Genomic DNA, 19,032 nt, shown 5'->3' on the forward strand with positions numbered 1-19,032 from the left:
CGCCGGCACGGACGGGAGCCGTGTAGCACCACGCTGGTAGCCGGTGCCACCCTCCTCCTCAAGATCAGTCGGCTCCCCGCCATCATCAGCATGGCCACTCGGCTCCTCGGGCTGATCCGGCCAGGTACCCCATCCGGACGTGTGCTCCTCCGGGGTCTCGTGGGCCGAAGGCCAGTCGACCCGAGGCTCGTGGGCCCAAGACCCGTGGACCGGAGGCTCGTGGACCGGAGTCCGTGTAGCCTCCTCCTCGGACGAGTCCACCCTAGCAGTCACGTGCTCGGGTGAAACAGCTGGGGGTGGCGTCGAGGAAGGCGCTGTAGCAGTCACCCTACCTCCTCTCCCGCGACCACGTGCCCCACCTCCTCTCTTCCTACCTCGTCCCCTGCTGGGCACCGCGGTCGACGAAGAAGGGCCCGGCGGTGTGGACATACTGTCCAGCAACGCTCGGCGGAGAGGTGCGTCTGGAATCGAAGACCTCAGACCACGCGCCGACGAAGAAGGGGCCTTGGCGCGCTCCCGACCAGCGCCCACCATCTTTCAACACCTGCCATGACAAACAGTAAACGAAATTAGTACAACATAAAAAAAAGACCGACATGAATAATAATATGTGTATCACTTAAGTGTATCATCATCAAGTACAACATTACAAAATTTAATACCTGACACTACTAATAATCTCGATCAGTATCATCAATAAATGCATAATCATCATCATCACTATAATCAATGACGGGCTCATAGGGTTCAGTGGCATCAACATGTGCAAGGCCACCTTGACGTAATCGGTCAAGCAATGACAGGTCATCCGCAGCAGTAACCTCTTCTTGTTCCGGCTCTTCTTGTTCCTCCTCTGGGGTGATGTCGGATTCACTGTCGCTGTCTACTTCAATGTTTTGGGGTGAAGTATAGCGGTTCTTGAAACGCTTTTTGGAAAGACGTGTCTCTTGGAAGAATTCTCCTTCATATGTGTCTGGGTTAATGTGAGGTTCATAATCCTCTTCCTTTGGGGGAGATAGTCTAGCACGTGGCGGCACTTCATAAACGACATCCCAACCTTTCAGATTTGGATTAGTTTGGCAGGCCCACGGTAGATAGAATACTTGGGTCGCCTGTTGAGCCGTAATATAGACATCAGGAACATCTAAATGGGTGCTTTGGTTGATTTCAACTAGCCCTATATGTTCATGAGTCCTTCTAGTCTCCTTCGGCTGAAACCAATAACATTTGAAGACTACGACATTCGGTGGGTTTTCACCATAGAATAGAAGTTCATAAATTGCTTCAACTCTCCCATAATACTCGGTACCTCCTTCGCCGATAGCAGATACACAACAATTTGTAGACTTTCGGTCGGCCATAGATAGCTCTTTGCCATAGGTACGAAAGCGATACCCGTTGATGTCGTATTTGTCAAATGAACGGACCTTATAGTCAAAACCATTAGCGACTTGTCTCAATTCGGCGTCCATAGACTCTGAATTAGCCTACAAGTTTAATATGAAAGGATTGTTGCATTACGCACAAATTAGCGAATGAAACCGGGATAGCCGCCTACAAATTAGCCTACAAGTCTAATAGAAATTACCGTTTGTTTGAACCAAGAGATGAAACCGGGATAGCCGCCTCCTTGCTTTGCGAGAAGCTCATACTCTTCGACAGAATCCTTTTGGATCACCGCTCCATACGAGAATAAGGCGACGTATCGACTGTATGAAATATCCAGGAATAAGAGCAGTTCAAAGGAAATAGAAGTTGCGAAACTATGTACCGAGAACTTACTCGATGTACGGCCGCACTTCTATCAGGTTGTTGAAGATATACAACGAAATGGTCCGCCATTGTTCGTTATCCAAAGATACTGGATTTGAAACACTGGCTGGTGCGAGATTCCCTTTGAATAGGCTGAGGTTGGATCCACCCTTTTTAGGGTCGTCAGCATTGTACCGAGGCTTCGGATTATGCAAATGACGATTTTTGGCTTCGTAGTGTGCTGTCACGAAGTTTGCCGCCTCCTCAGTGATGAATGCCTCAGCCATCGATGCTTCAATTCTACGTTTATTTTTACATTTTTGTCGAAGCGTCTTCTGCATCCTCTCAGTTGGGTAGCACCAACGATTTTGCACGGGCCCCCCCAATCTTGCCTCGGTCGGGAGATGCAAAATCAAATGTTGCATTGGATTAAAGAAGCCCGGTGGAAAGATCTTCTCTAACTTGCAGATCAACTCCGGCGCCAACTCTTCCATTTCTTCTAGCACGCCAGGCGATAGTTCTTTCGCACAAAGAACACGGAAGAAATAGCTGAGTTCTGCCAGTACTAGCCATTCATCCTCAGGGATGAAGCCACGCAACATCACCGGCATTACCCGCTCAATCCATATGTGCCAATCATGACTCTTGAGACCAAATATCTTCAATTTATCAAGACTGGCTCCCCTCTGTAGATTCGCTGCATACCCATCGGGGAACATCAACTGCATTTTCACCCACAAGATAATTTCCCTCATAGCTGGCCTTCCAAGATTGAACCATGCCTTTGGCTTCGTCCAGTTCTGCTTTCCTTTCGGTTCTTTCATGTTTTGTAACGGCCTATCACATAGCGCCTCCAGATCGACTCTAGCCTTAGTATTATCCTTTGACTTCCCATCTATGCCGAACAATGTACCAAAAAGTGCCTCGGCGATATTCTTCTCAGTGTGCATCACGTCGATGTTGTGTGGGCAAAGGAGGTCTTTGAAGTAAGGCAGATCCCATAAGCATGTTTTGTGAGTCCAGGCGTGCTTAGAATTATACCCCTTGAAGTACCCTGGACGCTCTGGATCTGGCTCGAGAGCGTTTAACTGATCCAGGGTCTGTTGGCCTGTCAATGCAGGTGGTGCAGAGTTTTTGACAACTCTACCTCTGATGAAGTTCTTCTTGTCTTTCCTGAACTTATGGCGAGGATTCAGGAACTGTCTATGCATGTCGAAGCAAGAAAACTTGCGACCGGCCTGAAGCCAACGAAACTCAAGAGCTCCCTTGCATGTGGGGCACGGGAACCTTCCATGCACACACCAGCCAACGAATAGCGCATACGCCGGCAAGTCATGCGTCGAGTACATGTACCAGACACGCATTATGAAGTTCCGTTTGCTATAGGCATCGTATGTCTTGAACCCATTATCCCAGGCTTCTTGCAATTCGTCCTTAAGCGGTTGCATGTACACATTCATATTTTTCCCCGGATAGTTGGGCCCTGGAATTATCAACGTCAGGAAAATGTTCTTTCTTTGCATAATCTGTCCGGGGGGGAGATTGAGTGGAAAGACAAATACGGGCCAACAACTGTATTGGGCTGCCGTCATACCAAACACACTGAACCCATCCGTGCTGATGCCGACTCGAGGATGCCTCGGATCTGCCGCTTTGTCACCATGTAATTCATCAAACTTTTTCCACGCAACACCATCCGATGTGTGTACAATCATCAGATTCCCATCTGCATCTAGTTCGGTTCTTTTGCCCGTTTTGTGCCATGTCATCTGTCTGGCCGTCTCTTCGACCATGAAAAGACGTTGAAGTCTTGGTACGATTGGCATATACCGAAGAACACTAACGGGGATTTTGGTCTGTGTCTTCTCACCCATACCGTTGTCTACCACAACATACCTGGAAGACTTGCAAATGGGACAATAGTTCAAGTCCGCATAGTCAAGCCTAAACAAGACACATCCTTTCTCACAGGCATGTATCTTATCATAGGGCATCTTCAGTGCACGGAGGATTTTGTCCGACTGGTACAGGTTTGCAGGCATTACATGGCCTTTGGGTAGAAAGCGTCCAAATACTGTCATCATTGCATCGTAGCATTCTCTGCCCAAGTTGAACTGAGCCTTCAGAGCCATTACTTGTGAGATGGCATCCAACTGACAAAGCTCAGTGTGCTCATGGAGCGGACGTTTTGAAGACTCCAACATTTCATTGAAGGCCTTTGCAGATTCCTCCATCTCCTCGTCCGAATCCCGAGCATCATCAAAGTCTTGCACCATGTTTTCCATCCCGGTACCATGCTCGTCGGTGCGACGACGATCCACCTCAGCTCGGTCACGTTGGGCAGACTCACCATGAAATGTCCACACCGTATAATCGGGCGTAAAACCACTCTTCTGCAGGTGTTTGCCCATTTCAGCCTCTGTCCTCTTTTCCCAATTGCCGCACCGTAAACAGGGGCACCAGGTTTTCCTCTGGCCATTTGCAAATGCGGCTCGCACAAACCCCTTGGTTTTTGTGAACCATTCAGTGCTCCATTTGTTCTGACCAGTGTGACCGGTGTACATCCACGCACGATCACTCATCTTGACTTTCAGAGCTACTAGACACACAACAAATATATATATATATATATATAATTCACCATGTATATATTCATCAGTTGATCTACTTTGTCAATTTTATTACGTCCATGCAACCTACACTCTAATAGGTAATGATAGGTCCTAATCCCACCCGAGTATGTTTAGATTGGGTTCATTTTCCCATGCTATGCTCCGGATCCTACGCAAAATTTCGGCAGCACCTCCCCGCTGTTCTCCTGATACACGTCTCTGCAATAAACAGAGAGGATGTGTACCCGGAGAACAACAGGGGAGGCACTGACGAAATTTATGCGTCGGATCCGGAGCAAAGCATATGGGAAAACGAACCCAATCTAAACATACTCGGGCTGTCCATGGATAGCGTTGGACAATTCGAAAGAATCAAGGTTATAAATATGCAAATGCATGCATATTTATAACTATGACGCTTTCGAACGGGAGACACATATTGGTTACGCATACTGATGATTCAAGACACATATGTAGCTAGCTATCAAGTTTCATCGGAATAGATCAAATAATTAATGGGGGGGGACATGTCATTTGTGCTCACCCATGAACGAAGGGGCAGAGCTCGTCAAACGCACGGCGAGGTCGTCGAACACCAAACCTCGCAGCGATGAAACAACTGCACATTTAAAACTACCCGATCAACACAATTATATATGATGTTTTTCATAACAAAATCGAAAGATATATGACCTAACTAATAATTCACAAATATATGACCCCGTCAGCTTCTGGAAGGCCAAAGAACACCTTTTCGGGAGGTGTCGGGGGTCGGGGTGTCGTGTCGGTCTCGGGGTGCCGTGTCGGGGTCGGGGTCGGGGTCTCGGGGTCGGGGTGTCGGGTCGGGGTCGGGGTGCCGGGTCGGTGTCGGGGTCGGTGCCGTGTCGGTCTCGGGTGCCGTGTCGGGGTCGGGGTCGGGGTCTCGGGGTCGGGGTGTCGGGTCGGGGGTGCCGGGTCGGGGTCGGGGTGCCGTGTCGGTGTCGGGGTCGGGGTGTCGGGTCAGGCTCGGGGTCTCGGGGTCGGGGTCGGGGTGTCGGGTCGGGGTGCCGGGTCGGGGTCGGGGTGCCGTGTCGGTGTCGGGGTCGGGGTGTCGGGTCAGGCTCGGGGTCGGGGTCTCGGGGTCGGGGTGCCAGGTTGGGGTCAGGGTCGGGGTGTCGGGTCAGGCTCGGGGTCGGGGTCTCGGGGTCGGGGTGTCGGGTCGGGGTGCCGGGTCGGGGGTGCCGGGTCGGGGTCGGGGTGCCGTGTCGGTGTCGGGGTAAGGTGGGTGTGGTGTCAGGGTGTCGGTGTCGGGGTGTCGTGTCGGGGTCGGGGTGTCGTGTCGTGTCGGGGTGTCGTGTCGTGTCGTGTCGGGGTGTCGTGCCGGGGTGTCGTGTCGGGGTGCGGTGTCGTGTCGGGGTGTCGCGTCGGGGTGGGGGTGTCGGTCGTCGAGGTCGGGGTGTCGGTGGTCGGGGTGTCAGGTGTCGGGGTGTCGGTGGTCGGGGTCGGGGTGTCGGTGGTCGGGGTCAGGGTGTCGGTGGTCTTCTTCTCCTCCTCTCCTCTAGCTTTCGCCTCCTCATACTCCTCCTCCTCCTCCTCTCCTCTTTCTTCTTCTTCTTCTTCTTCTTCTTCTTCTTCTTCTTCTTCTTCTTTCTCCTCCTCCTCCTCCTCTCCTCTTTCTTCTTCTTCTTCTTCTTCTTCTTCTTCTTTCTTCTCCTCCTCCTCCTCCTCCTCTTCTTCTTCTTCTTCTTCTTCTTCTCCTTTTTCCTCTTCTTAAACCTACCACTAAGTAACCTAAAACAAAACTAAAACTAAACTAAAAGTAATCTAAACTAAAAAACAGAAAAAACAGAAGAAAAAAATCTAAAACTAAACTAAACTAAAAGTGATCTAAAACTAAAAATCTAAAACTAAAAAACTAAACTAAACTAAAAAATAGAAAAAAAAGGAGAAGAGGGGTGGGGCTCACCTGCGGCAGGGGTGGGGCGCTCGCCGACGGAGGGGCGGCGGGGGCGCCACCGACGGAGGGGCGGCGGGGTGGCGCTGGCCGGGCGGAGGGGTGGGGGGCGACGGGGCGGAGGGGTGGGGGGGCGACGGGGCGGAGGGGGCGACGGGGCGGCGCCGGGTGGGGGGCTACGGGGCGGAGGGGGCGACGGGGCGGAGGGGTGGGGGCGGAGGGGTGGGGGGCGGCGGGTGGCGGGGCGACGGGGCGGCGGCGGGCGACGAGGGCGGGGCGGCGGCGGCGGGCGGGCGGGATGTGCACGGTGGCGGGGCGCGTCGGGGAGGAGAGAGAGGAGAGAACACAGAGTAACGGGCGGGGGGGTACAGGCCGTTAGGTAATCGGCTCTTTGCCGTCCGCCAATCTTTGCCGTCCGCCTTTTTGCCTCTTTGCCGTCCGCTGGCGGACGGCAAAGAGGTGGGGCGTTAAGTTTTTTTCAAATGGGCGGGGGGTGGGGGCCACCTCCCTCTTTGCCGTCTGCTAGCAGACGGCAAAGAGCCGGCAGATGGCAAAGAGCTTCTTTGCCGTCCGCTTTTTGGTACTTGATGGCAAAGAGCTTCTTTGCCGTCAGCTAGCAGACGGCAAAGAGCTGGCAGATGGCAAATTAGCTGATTCCAGTAGTGAATAAAGGTCCATATCACAAGTGGCAATATAAAGTGATGTTCTTTCGCATTAAGATTTTGCGCATCCATCCCTGAAAGCGCATGGCAACCTCTTCCCTCTGCGAAGGGCCTATCTTTTACTTTTATCTCTTACCCTTATGCAAGAGTCATGGTGATTTTCACCTTTCCTTTTTACATTTTATCCTTTGGCAAGCACCTTGTGTTGGAAAGATTCTGATATATATATATCCAATTAGATGTAAGGCATCATGAACTATTATTGTTGACATTACCCTTGAGGTAAAAGGTTGGGAGGCGAATCTATAAGCCCCTATCTTTCTCTGTGTCTGATTAAAACTTTGAACCCATAAATATCGCGTGAGTGTTAGCAATTGTGAAATTCTAAATGATAGTTGAGTATGTGGAGTTTGTTAAATCAAAGCTCTGACATAGACTCTTCCTGAAAATAAGATGAATTGCAATTGCTTGATGACTAAGAATATTGTTTGTTAGTTTTCAAGAAAGTTTATGATCTATACTTTAAACATGTGATTTGCTTGTTACTTGATCATGAAAAGTTTTATGAGATGAGCTATTGTTATGACATATAATGATGCTAGAAAAAGTGATTAGAATTATCAATGATCAAACTTAAGCACTTGCTAGCATTCACACTTCATAAATTATTTCTTTTATCATTTACCTACTCGAGGACGAGCAGGAATTAAGCTTGGGGATGCTGATACGTCTTCAACGTATCTATAATTTATGAAGTATTCATGTTGTTATATTATCTATCTTGGATGTTTAATGGGCTTTATGATACACTTTTACATGTTTTTTGGGACTAACCTATTAACCTAGAGCCCAGTGCCAGTTTCTGTTTTCTCCTTGTTTTAGAGTATCGCAGAAAAGGAAAACCAAACGGAGTCCAATTGACGTGCCACTTGACGGAGATCATGTTTGGACCAGAAGAAGCCCACGGAGTACCAGAAGCAGGCCAGAAGAGTCCCGGGCTGCCCACGAGGGTGGGGGCGCGCCCACTCCCCTGGGGCGCGCCCCCTGCCTCGTGGGCAGCCCGGGACCCTTCTGGCCTGCTTCTGGTACTCCGTGGGCAGCCCGGAAACCCCCCCTGACGTGAAATCAACGCAAAACTCTTCTATATATACCCAAACTTCCAGAAAGAAACCTAGATCGGAAGTTCCGCCGCCGCAAGCCTCTGTAGCCACGAGAAGTCAATCTATGCCCTCTCCGGCACCCTGCCGGAGGGGGCCATCATCACCGGTGGCCATGGAGGAGTATCCCGGAGAGGCCATCATCTCCATGAAGGCCAAGGACCAGAGGGAGAACCTTTCCCCATCTAGGGGGGAGGCCATGGAGGAGGAAGCACAAGGGGGAGAACCTCTCCTCCTCTCTCTTGGTGGCGCCGGAGTGCCATCGGGAGGGGAATCATCGCCGCGGTGATCGTCTTCATCAACATCACCACCATCATCACCATCCTTATCTCTTTTACGCGATCCACAATCCGGCACCCCACTGTAATCCCTACTTGAACATGGTGCTTTATGCCACATATTATGATTCAATGATGTGTTGCCATCCTATGATGTTTTGAGTAGATATCTTTTGTCTTTGGGTTGATTGATGATCTAGATTGGTATGAGTTGTATGTTTAACTTTGATGCTGTCCTATGGTGCCCTCCATGTCGCGCAAGCGTGAGGGGTTCCCGCTGTAGGGTGTTGCAATACGTTCATGATTCGCTTATAGTGGGTTGGTGAGTGACTGAAACACAAACCCAAGTAAGGGGGTTGTTGCGTATGGGAATAAAGAGGACTTGATGCTTTAATGCTATGGTTGGGTTTTACCTTAATGATCTTTAGTAGTTGTGGATGCTTGCTAGAGTTCCAATCATAAGTGCATATGATCCAAGTAGAGAAAGTATGTTAGCTTATGCCTCTCCCTCATATGAAACTGCAATAGTGATCACCGGTCTTGTTAGCGGTTGCCTAGGACAATTCCGCACACCGATCCACCATTATTCCACACTCGCTATTTATAATATTTAGTAATATAGTCTAACTTTATGATAACAACACCTACATTCATATTTTAGCTCTCCGATATCATACAAAGTTATCCACTTCATACCCACAACGTAGTTTTATTTCTCGTTGCTAGTTGGAAGCAAATGTTCGGTGTACGTAGAGTCGTGTCAGTGGCAGATAGGGCTTGAGAGAATATTGATCTTACCTTTAGCTCCTTGTGGGTTCGACACTCCATACTTATCACTTCCACCTTTGGAAATTGCTACGATGATTCCTTGCACTTGGGGGTTATCACATAACAACATACGTTGTTCCCTTTGTCATCGGTATGTTACTTGCCCGAGATTCGATCGTCGGTATCACCATACCTAGTTCAATCTTGTTACCGACAAGTCTCTTTACTCATTCCATAATGCATCATCCTACAACTAACTCATTAGTCACATTGCTTGCAAGGCTTATAGTGATGTGCATTACTTAGAGGGCCCAGAGATACCTCTCCGATACACAGAGTGACAAATCCTAATCTTGATCCATGCCAACCCAACAAACACCTTCAGAGACACCTGTAGAGCATCTTTATAATCACCCAGTTACGTTGTGACGTTTGATAGCAGACAAGGTGTTCCTCCGGTATTCGGGAGTTGCATAATCTCATAGTCTGAGGAACATGTATAAGTCATGAAGAAAGTAGTAGAAATGAAACTGTAACGATCATAATGCTAAGCTAACAAATGGGTCTTGTCCATCACATCATTCTCCTAATTATGTGACCCCGTTCATCAAATGGCAACACATGTCTATGGTCAGGAAACTTAACCATCTTTGATTAACGAGCTAGTCTAGTAGAGGCATACTAGGGACACTTTGTTTTGTCTATGTATTCACACATGTACTAAGTTTATGGCTAATACAATTTTAGCATGAATAATAAACATTTATCATGAAATAAGGAAATAAGTAATAACTTTATTATTGCCTCTAGGGCATATTTCCTTCAATTACTGTATCTCGGGAAAGCTGGCTACGATATCAAGCTCGTCCACATCGACGGCTTCACGCGGGCCATGTCACAGGTTAAGTGGTCCATCCCCAACCCCTCTGGTTCAAGCGCCGTCGATCTCTTCGACGGCCCTGCCGCTGATCTCCTCCGCCAAGCGGTCAAGGATTTGCGAGCTTTATACGTCATCGAGCCCATTTTGTCACTTCTGAAGGACACATTCTATGGCGGCGGCTTGGGATCCTCAATTGCCAAGTCAAATCTCATCGACCACAACTACGACCATGAGGATGGCACCCACGAAGGTTCTTCCAAGGTGAAACAGCCCATCTGTGACATCAGAGAGCGCACCATGGGTCTATGCTCTTCCAACTGGAAGGATCCCGTCCATGAAATGTGAGGCAACATTCTATCTGCAAATCTTACCTTTTCTAGCTTGCCAACCTGTACCCTTTGATGTAGTAGCATTTGCCGTGCGGTGCTTTAACTGTGCCGTATTTAATTATTTCAGTTATGCAAAAATGTATTGTTCAATAGGTCTATGTGATGTTTAAGTATGTATTGTCCACTTTAGTTTCACAAATGGCTGTATTTGGTTGTTTATAGTGAGTAGATGCCTTGTTTATCTGTATTTGGTTGTTAGGTTGGTTGGAGTGAGCATTTTTTCAGTTATCGAGCAGATGCCTTGTTTATCTGTATTTTGTTCTTAGTTTAGTTGCAGTGAGTATTTGTCCAGTTATCAAGCAGATGCCTTGTTTATGTGTATTTGGTTGTTAGGTTGCTTTTTTAGCATTTGTCCAGTTATCAAGCAGATGCCTTGTTTATCTGTATTTGGTTGTTAGGTTGCTTTTTTAGCATTTGTCCAGTTATCAAGCAGATGCCTTGTTTATCTTTATCTGCTTGTTAGGTTGGTTGCAGTGAGCATTTGTCCGGTTTTCAAGCATATGCCATGTTTATCTGTATTTGCTTGTTAGGTTGGTTGCAGTGAGACTCTGTCCAGTTTTCAATGGCTATATCTGGTTGTTATACTGGTCATTTATGCCTTGTTTATTTCAGTCATTCACAATGTGTTGTTCATTATGTGCAAGTCGGAACTGTGCCGCTCGACTACATCAATACCAGTTTGAACGGTTATATTTGGTTGCAGTTATTCCTGGTGTAGTTAACGCATGCCCTTTATTTCAGTTTTACACATTTATCCAGTGTAATGTTTAAGCATTACCTACGTTCTATTCATTTTCAACAATACCAGTTTGAATTGCAATATTTGATGGCTGTTAAGCCTGATGTCGGTAACATTGCCTTCCATTTTATGTCTGCTTTAACAGCATGCTGAAACCAACACATTCAAGCTATCATTTGGAGATGATGTTGTTTACCTTTGCTATATTTGTTTGATGTTAAGATTGTTGTACTTATCATGCCTTTCCACTACTTATGCAGGACAACAACGGGAGTGGCCACCATTTTCCGCCGAGGTTAGCTTCATCCCTCGACTTGTACTCCCCCCATCGTTCCATAATGTAGTGCGTATAGATCCAGGCCTGGACACTACTTAGCTTCTAATATTGACTTGTTGCTTGTAGGTACATATGCCCTTGGCAAGGATCCATGCATCGACCCTTTTTGCGTATGGGGCAGTGGGATATTGATGAACAAGCATCAAGTGAGGAAACTGATAAGGATTATTAGCAAAAAGATACGAATGGTGGTAAGCAAATTATTTGTTTATGCTCTATCCAACACAACAGTGAGCTGTAGGATGGTAACTACAAACTCTGCAGCCTTCTCTTTTTACTGCCCATAATGAGTTGTTAGACAACAATGTCTGAATCTTTTTCGTTCCCAGTGGTTCCCGAAGCACTTTACTCAAGATTACCTCGCAAAGTACATGACTGGTGGACACACAATGAAGGTTAAAGTATTTCATCCAGACTACAATGAGCATCGAGAAGTCCTAATGAAGACAATGAAGGATGGACGGGCAGCCATCACAAGGGATTGGCCTAGAGTCGTGCGCGCATTACACATGGAGGAGGGCACAATATGGGCATTCCGCTTCACCTTCTCCAGCAACCAGAATGTCTTTCGCCTCTCTCTTTACAGTCTTCAGTATAACTGTGGTTCATCATTCTTTACTTGGTGCTTCTGTAATTCTTCAGTATATGTACCTGTGCATCGAATTATGGATTCGTGGTTGAACCTATATTTGTAATAAACATGGTTGGATATGAAATAAGTGATTGCCTACTTTCAAATTCAAAACATGTGATTTTTAAATTAGAGATTAATTGGATTAATTAGGGATTACACTGCACACGGCGAAAGCGAAACGTCAGCGATATACATGGAGATCAGAAACGTTTCTAGGATCCACTGCGTGTGCGATCAATCTCCACTGCACACACGACTTTCTCTTGAAAACTGTTTGCGTTAGGCCACCTTGCGCAAACGTTTACCACATAAAAAGTGTGTGTGATGGACAGCTTTTGCCACACAGTTTCTTCTATGCATCGTGCATTCAATAACGCAAACGATAAAATTATTAATATTGTGTGCAATGGCAACGCTATCACAAACGATTTAACGGGAAAAATTGTGTGTGATGTACCTGTGAACAGAAACGTTTTCCTTGGAGCGACTGTGTGGGATGTACATATGAACGGAAACATTTAGTGGGGACTGACTGTGTGGGATGTACTTGCGACCGGAAACAATTTTGCCATATAATTGTATTTTTTTAGCTCTACTGTACGTATTTCCGTATTTGAGCGCTCGCCGGTCGCACACGATCTCATTTTGCCGAGCGTGTGTGCCAGGAGGGCATATCCCCTACGGTTTCTGGGTCATGTGGGAAGGACCCCCCCTATCGCCCACACTCACCTGGCGACGGTTCCAAATGCCGTCGCGGAAAGGGGTTAAAATCGTTTGTTTAGGACCGACACGCACGAGTGTGTGACTCGAAATGTCGGGATTAAAAATAGTTGACCGCACCAAAATATGCAAAATTTTGTATAATTTTTAACCGCGGCCACAATATGGGCTGTAATGCTAACAAAAAGAAGATGGGCTCCAAAAAAGTCCTTAAGAATTAGCGAATGGGCTGTAAATTATTAGAAATAATGGCAGATGGGTTGTATGTTGTTTTCCACACATTTGAGGTTGACTTGTGCGCCTACTATAGGTTGACGCGTACGCTTTCCTAAAAAAAAGGTTGACGCACACGCAACACCGTGTCAACTTAGTCAACACACGAGAGCAGTGACTGTTGGATGTCCATCCAACGGCCGTCGTGCTTCTTCAATCTCTGCTCTTCCTGCTCCAGCCGCTCAAACAAGCGCCGGCGGGACTACCTGCTCCCTCCTCCCACAGCCGACTATGCTGCCGCGCAGGCCTCATCGCCCCACCGTACTCCCATCGCTGGCCTAGCCATCCCTATACTCACCCACACCTGTTGTTATTCTCCGGCGACGGCAGATGAACCAGTAAACCCTCGTACTCCCCTCCGCGTAGGAAACAACTGCCGAGTCTTCCCTGGCTCCTTGTCGTTCCCTTCCTAGGCCTCGCCATCGTCCACCGCCCTGGTGCTCTCGGCGCGGCGTGGTCAACATGGTCAACAAATGACATCCATCGGAAGTGGACTGTACGTGGAGAGGCTGACAGCTGGGCGCCGGTCCACCCACATATCAAATTATCAAAGTAACGAACGCGAATCATATGAGCATGATGAAAACTAACTTGAAAACAATTCCCATGTGTCCTCGGGAGCGCTTTGATTTATATAAGAGTTTGTCCAGGCTTGTCCTTTGCTACAAAAGGGATTGGGCCACCTTGTTGCACCTTAGTTACTTTTGTTACTTGCTACTCGTTACGAATCACACAACTATCTGTTACCGATAATTTTAGTGCTTGCAGAGAATACCTTGCTAAAAACCGCTTGTCATTTCCTTCTGCTCCTCGTTGGGTTCGACACTCTTACTTATCGAAAGGACTACGATAGATCCCCTATACTTGTGGGTCATCAGTCACCTCATCAAAGCGAAGATTCCAACTCCGAGATGCTTGCACCAGTCCATAAATGGATTGCTGGAGTTTGCACACTTTGTCTGCTTTCTCTGGATCGACAAAAGCTTCCGGTTGCATCATATACAACTCTTCCTTAAGGAAACCATTAAGGAATGTTGTTTTGACATCCATCTGCCAGATTTCATAATCGAAAAATGCAATTATTGCTAACATGATTCTGACGGACTTAAGCATCGCTACGGGTGAGAAAGTCTCATCATAGTTAATTCCTTGAACTTGTGAAAACCCCTTTGCCACAAGTCAAGCTTTATAGACGGTGACATTACCGTCCGCGTCCGTCTTCTACTTGAAGATCCATTTATTCTGAATGGCCTTTCGCCCTTCAGGTAATACTTCCAAAGTCCATACTTTATTTTCATACATGGATCCCATCTCGGATTTCATGGCCTCTAACCATTTGTCAGAATCCGGGCCCACCATCGCTTCTGCATAGCTCATAGGTTCACCATTGTTCAACAACATGACCTCTAAGACAGGGTTACCATACCACTCAGGAGCAGTATGTACCCTTGTCGACCTACGATGTTCGATAGTAACTTGATCTGAAGCTTCATGATCATCATCATTAGCTTCCTCTTCAACTGATGTAGGTGCCACAGAAACATCTTTCTATCCTGCGCTATTGTCTAGTTGAAGTAAAGGTTCAACAACCTCATCAAGTTCTATCTTCCTCCCACTCAATTCTTTCGAGAGAAACTCTTTCTCGAGAAAGGACCTGTTCTTAGCGACCAACACTTTGCCTTTGGATCTGAGATAGAAGGTATACCCAACCATCTCTTTTGGGTATCCTATGAAGACACATTTGTCCGCTTTGGGTTCGAGCTTTTCCGGCTGAAGCCTTTTGACATAAGCCTCACAGCCCCAAACCTTAAGAAACGACAACTTAGGTTTCTTGCCAAAGCACAGTTCATACGGCGGCGTCTCCACTAACTTAGATGGTGCCTTATTTAAAGTGAATGCGGTTGTCTCTAATGCATCGCCCCAAAACAATAGTGGCATGTCAGCAAGAGACATCATAGGACGCACCATGTCCAATAAGGTACGATTACGACGTTCGGACACACCATTACGCTGTCCTGTTCCAAGTGGCATCAACTGTAAAACAATTCCACATTGTCTTAAGTGATTGCCAAACTCATAACTCAGATACTCTTCTCCTCGATCAGATCCTAGGAATTTGATCTTCTTGTTACGATGATTCTCAACTTCACTCTGAAATTGCTTGAACTTTTCAAACGTCTCAGACTTATGCTTCATTAAGTAAATATACCCAGATCTACTCAAGTCAACGGTGAAGGTGAGAAAGTAACGACATCCACCGCGCGCGTCAATGCTCATCGGACCGCACACATCAGCATGTATGATTTCCAACAAGTCACTTGCCCGTTCCATTGTTCCGGAAAACGGGGTTTTGGTCATCTTGCCCATGAGGCATGGTTCGCATGTGTCAAGTGATTCAAAATCAAGCGACTCCAAAAGTCCATCAACATGGAGTTTCTTCATGCGTTTAACACCAATATGACCTAAGCAGTAGTGCCATAAGAAAGTGGTACTATCATTATCAACTCTACATCTTTTGGCATCAATGTTATGAACATGTGTATCGTCACTATCGAGATTCAATAAGAATAAACCCCTCACAATGGGTGCATGACCATAAAAGATATTGCCCATATAAATAGAACAACCATTATTCTCTGATTTAAATGAGTAACCGTCTCGCATTAAACAAGATCCAGATATAATGTTCATGCTCAACGCATGCACTAAATAACAATTATTCAGGTTCATCACTAATCCGATGGTAATCGAAGAGCGAGTGTGCCGACGGTAATCACATCAACCTTGGAACCATTTCCCACATGCATCGTCACTTCATCCTTCGCCAGCCTCCTTCTATTTCGCAGTTCCTGCTTTGAGTTGCAAATGTGAGCAACCGAACCGGTATCAAATACCCAGGCACTACAACGAGAGTTGGTAAGGTACACATCAATAACATGTATATCATATATACCTTTGTTGACGTTGGCCCCCTTCCTGTAGGCCAGATACTTTGGGCAGTTTCGCTTCCAGTGGCCAGTTCCCTTGCAATAGAAGAACTCAGTCTCCGGCTTGGGTCCAGCCTTGGGTTTCTTCATGGGAGGAGCAACTTCTTTGCCACCTTTCTTGAAGTTTCCCTTCTTTCCATTGCCTTTCTTGAAACTAGTGGTTTTATTCACCATCAACACTTGATGCTCCTTTTGGATGTCTGACTCAGCAACTTTCAGAATCGTGAACAACTCGGAGACTGACTTGTTCATCCTTGCATGTTACAGTTCAACACAAAGTTCTTGTGGCTAGGTGGTAACGATTGAAGAACTTTGTTAGTGACAGCCTCTAGCGGGAGCTCAACTCCCAACTCATCTAGATGGTTGTAGTACCCAGACATTCTAAGTATGTGCTCACTGATAGACCCGTTCTCCTCCATCTTGCAGGCATAGAATTATCGTAGGTCTCATACCTCTTGATCCGGGAATTGTTCTGAAAGATAAACTTCAACTCCTAGAACATCTCATATGCTCGATGACGTTCAAAATGCCTTTCAAGTCCAAATTCTAAGCCATACACCATGGCACACGGAACTATTGAATAATCATCAACACGCGACTGCCAGGCGTTCACAATGTCCACAGTTACTGGAGGGGGTGGCGCACCAAGCGGTGCATCAAGGACATACGACTTTTGGGCAGCCGTGAGGATAATCCTCTGATTACGGGCCCAGTCCACAAAGTTACTTTATCATCTTTCAACTTAGCTTTCTCTAGGAACGCATTGAAATTCAAGGGAGCTACTGCACGAGCCATTGATCTACAACATAAAATTTGCAAAGATAACTTAGACTATTGTTCATAATAAATGAGTTTAATTAATCATATTACCTAAGAACTCCCACTCAAATCAACATCCCTCCGGTTGTCCGAGTGTAACAAGATCCAAATTCACCAACCCAAGTCTGATCATCACGTGAGATGAGGTGGTTTCAATGGTGAACATCTCTATGTTGATCATATCTACTATATGACTCGTGTTCGACCTTTCGGTCTTTTGTGTTCCGAGGCCATGTCTGTACATGCTAGGCTCGTCAATTTTAACCCAAGTGTTTTGCATGTGCAAAACTGGCTTGCACCCGTTGTATGTGAACGTATAGTCTATCACACCCGATCATCACGTGGTGCTTCGAAACGACGAACTTTCGCAACGGTGCACACTTGGGGAGAACACAATCTTATCTTGAAATTTTAGTGAGGGATCACCTTATAATGCTACCGCCGTCCTAAACAAAATAAGATGCATAAAAGGATTAACATCACATGCAAATCATAAGTGACATGATATGGCCATCAACTTGTGCTTTTGATCTCCATCTCCAAAGCACCGACATGATCTCCATCGTCACCAGCATGACACCATGATCTCCATCATTGTGTCGCCATCAGGGTTGTCACGTCAACCATGCTTCTACTACTATTGCTACCGCTTAGCGATAAATTAAAGCATTACATAGCGTTTAATGATTGACACGCAGGTCATACAATAATTAAAGACAACCCTATGGCTCCTGCCGGTTGCCGTATTCATTGACATGCAAGTCGTGGTAAACTATTACAAAACATGATCATCTCATACATCAAACATATCTCAACATGTTTTTGGCCATATCATATCACAACATACCCTGCAAAAACAAGTTAGACGTCCTCTAATTATTGTTGCATGTTTTACATGGCTGCTATGGGTATCTAGCAAGAACGATTCTTACCTACGCAAAGCCACAACGGTGGTATGCAAGTTGCTATTTAACCTTCTACAAGGACCGCCTTTGTCGAATCCGATTCAACTAAGGTGGGAGAGACAGGCACCCGCCAGCCATCTTTATGCAACAAAGTCACATGTCAGTCGATGGAACCGGTCTCATGTACGTGGACATGTAAAGTTGGTCCGGGCCACTTCATCCCACAATACCGCCGAATCAAGAAAAGCCCAAGGAAGGAAGCAATCTAAATAGCAACACCCACAAACTCCTTTTGTGTTCTACTCGTGATGTCATCTACGCATAGACCTAGCTCATGATGCCACTGTTGGGAAACGTTGCCTGGGAAACAAAAAAATTCCTACGCTCACCAAGATGAATATAGGAGATGAACATCTACGAGAGGAGAGATTGCATCTACATACCCTTGTAGATCGCTAAGCAGAAGCGTTAAGAAACACGGTTGATGTAGTCGAACGTCTTCGCGACCCAATCACGATCCGTCTCGCGAACTCCCGATCCAAGTGCCGAACGGAGTACCTCCGCGTTCAACACACGTACGGCTTGATGAAGCCTTCACCTCCTCGATCCAGCGAGTGATGGTGAAGTAGTAGCTCGAGTCCTCCGGCAGCATGACGGCGTGGTGGCGGTGGCGGTGGTGAAATCTCAACAGAGCTTCGCTAAGCACTGCGGAGCGAAGAGGGCTACGAGGGAGAGGGAGGGCAGCGTTGTGGCATTGATGGATGCGGCTGCCCTCCCTCTACCCCTCTATATATAGTGGGAAGGGGGAGGAGGAGGCGCCCTAGGGTTTCCCTAGGGGGGCAGCGGCCACAAGGGCAACCCTAGATGGGTTTTGGGTGGCCCCTCCTAGGTGCCTTGCCCCCCAAGCAAGGGGGGCAGCCCTAGCTAGGGGGCGCACCAACCCTCTCGTGATCCTGAGCTGAGCTGAGGGGGGCACACAACCCCTTAGTGGGCTGGTGTGCCTCCCTCCCTTGGCCCATGAGGCCCCCCAACACTTGCCCGGGCCCCCGAAACCCCTTTCGGTTCTGTTGGTCATAAACCGGTACCCCCGGAACACTTCCGGACTCCGATTCCCTTCATCCTATATATCGATCTTCACCTCTGGACCATTCTGGAGTTCCTCCTCATGTCCGGGATTTCATCTGGGA

Source organism: Triticum aestivum, chromosome 2D, assembly GCF_018294505.1.
Source record: "Triticum aestivum cultivar Chinese Spring chromosome 2D, IWGSC CS RefSeq v2.1, whole genome shotgun sequence".
Taxonomy (NCBI): Eukaryota; Viridiplantae; Streptophyta; class Magnoliopsida; order Poales; family Poaceae; genus Triticum; species Triticum aestivum.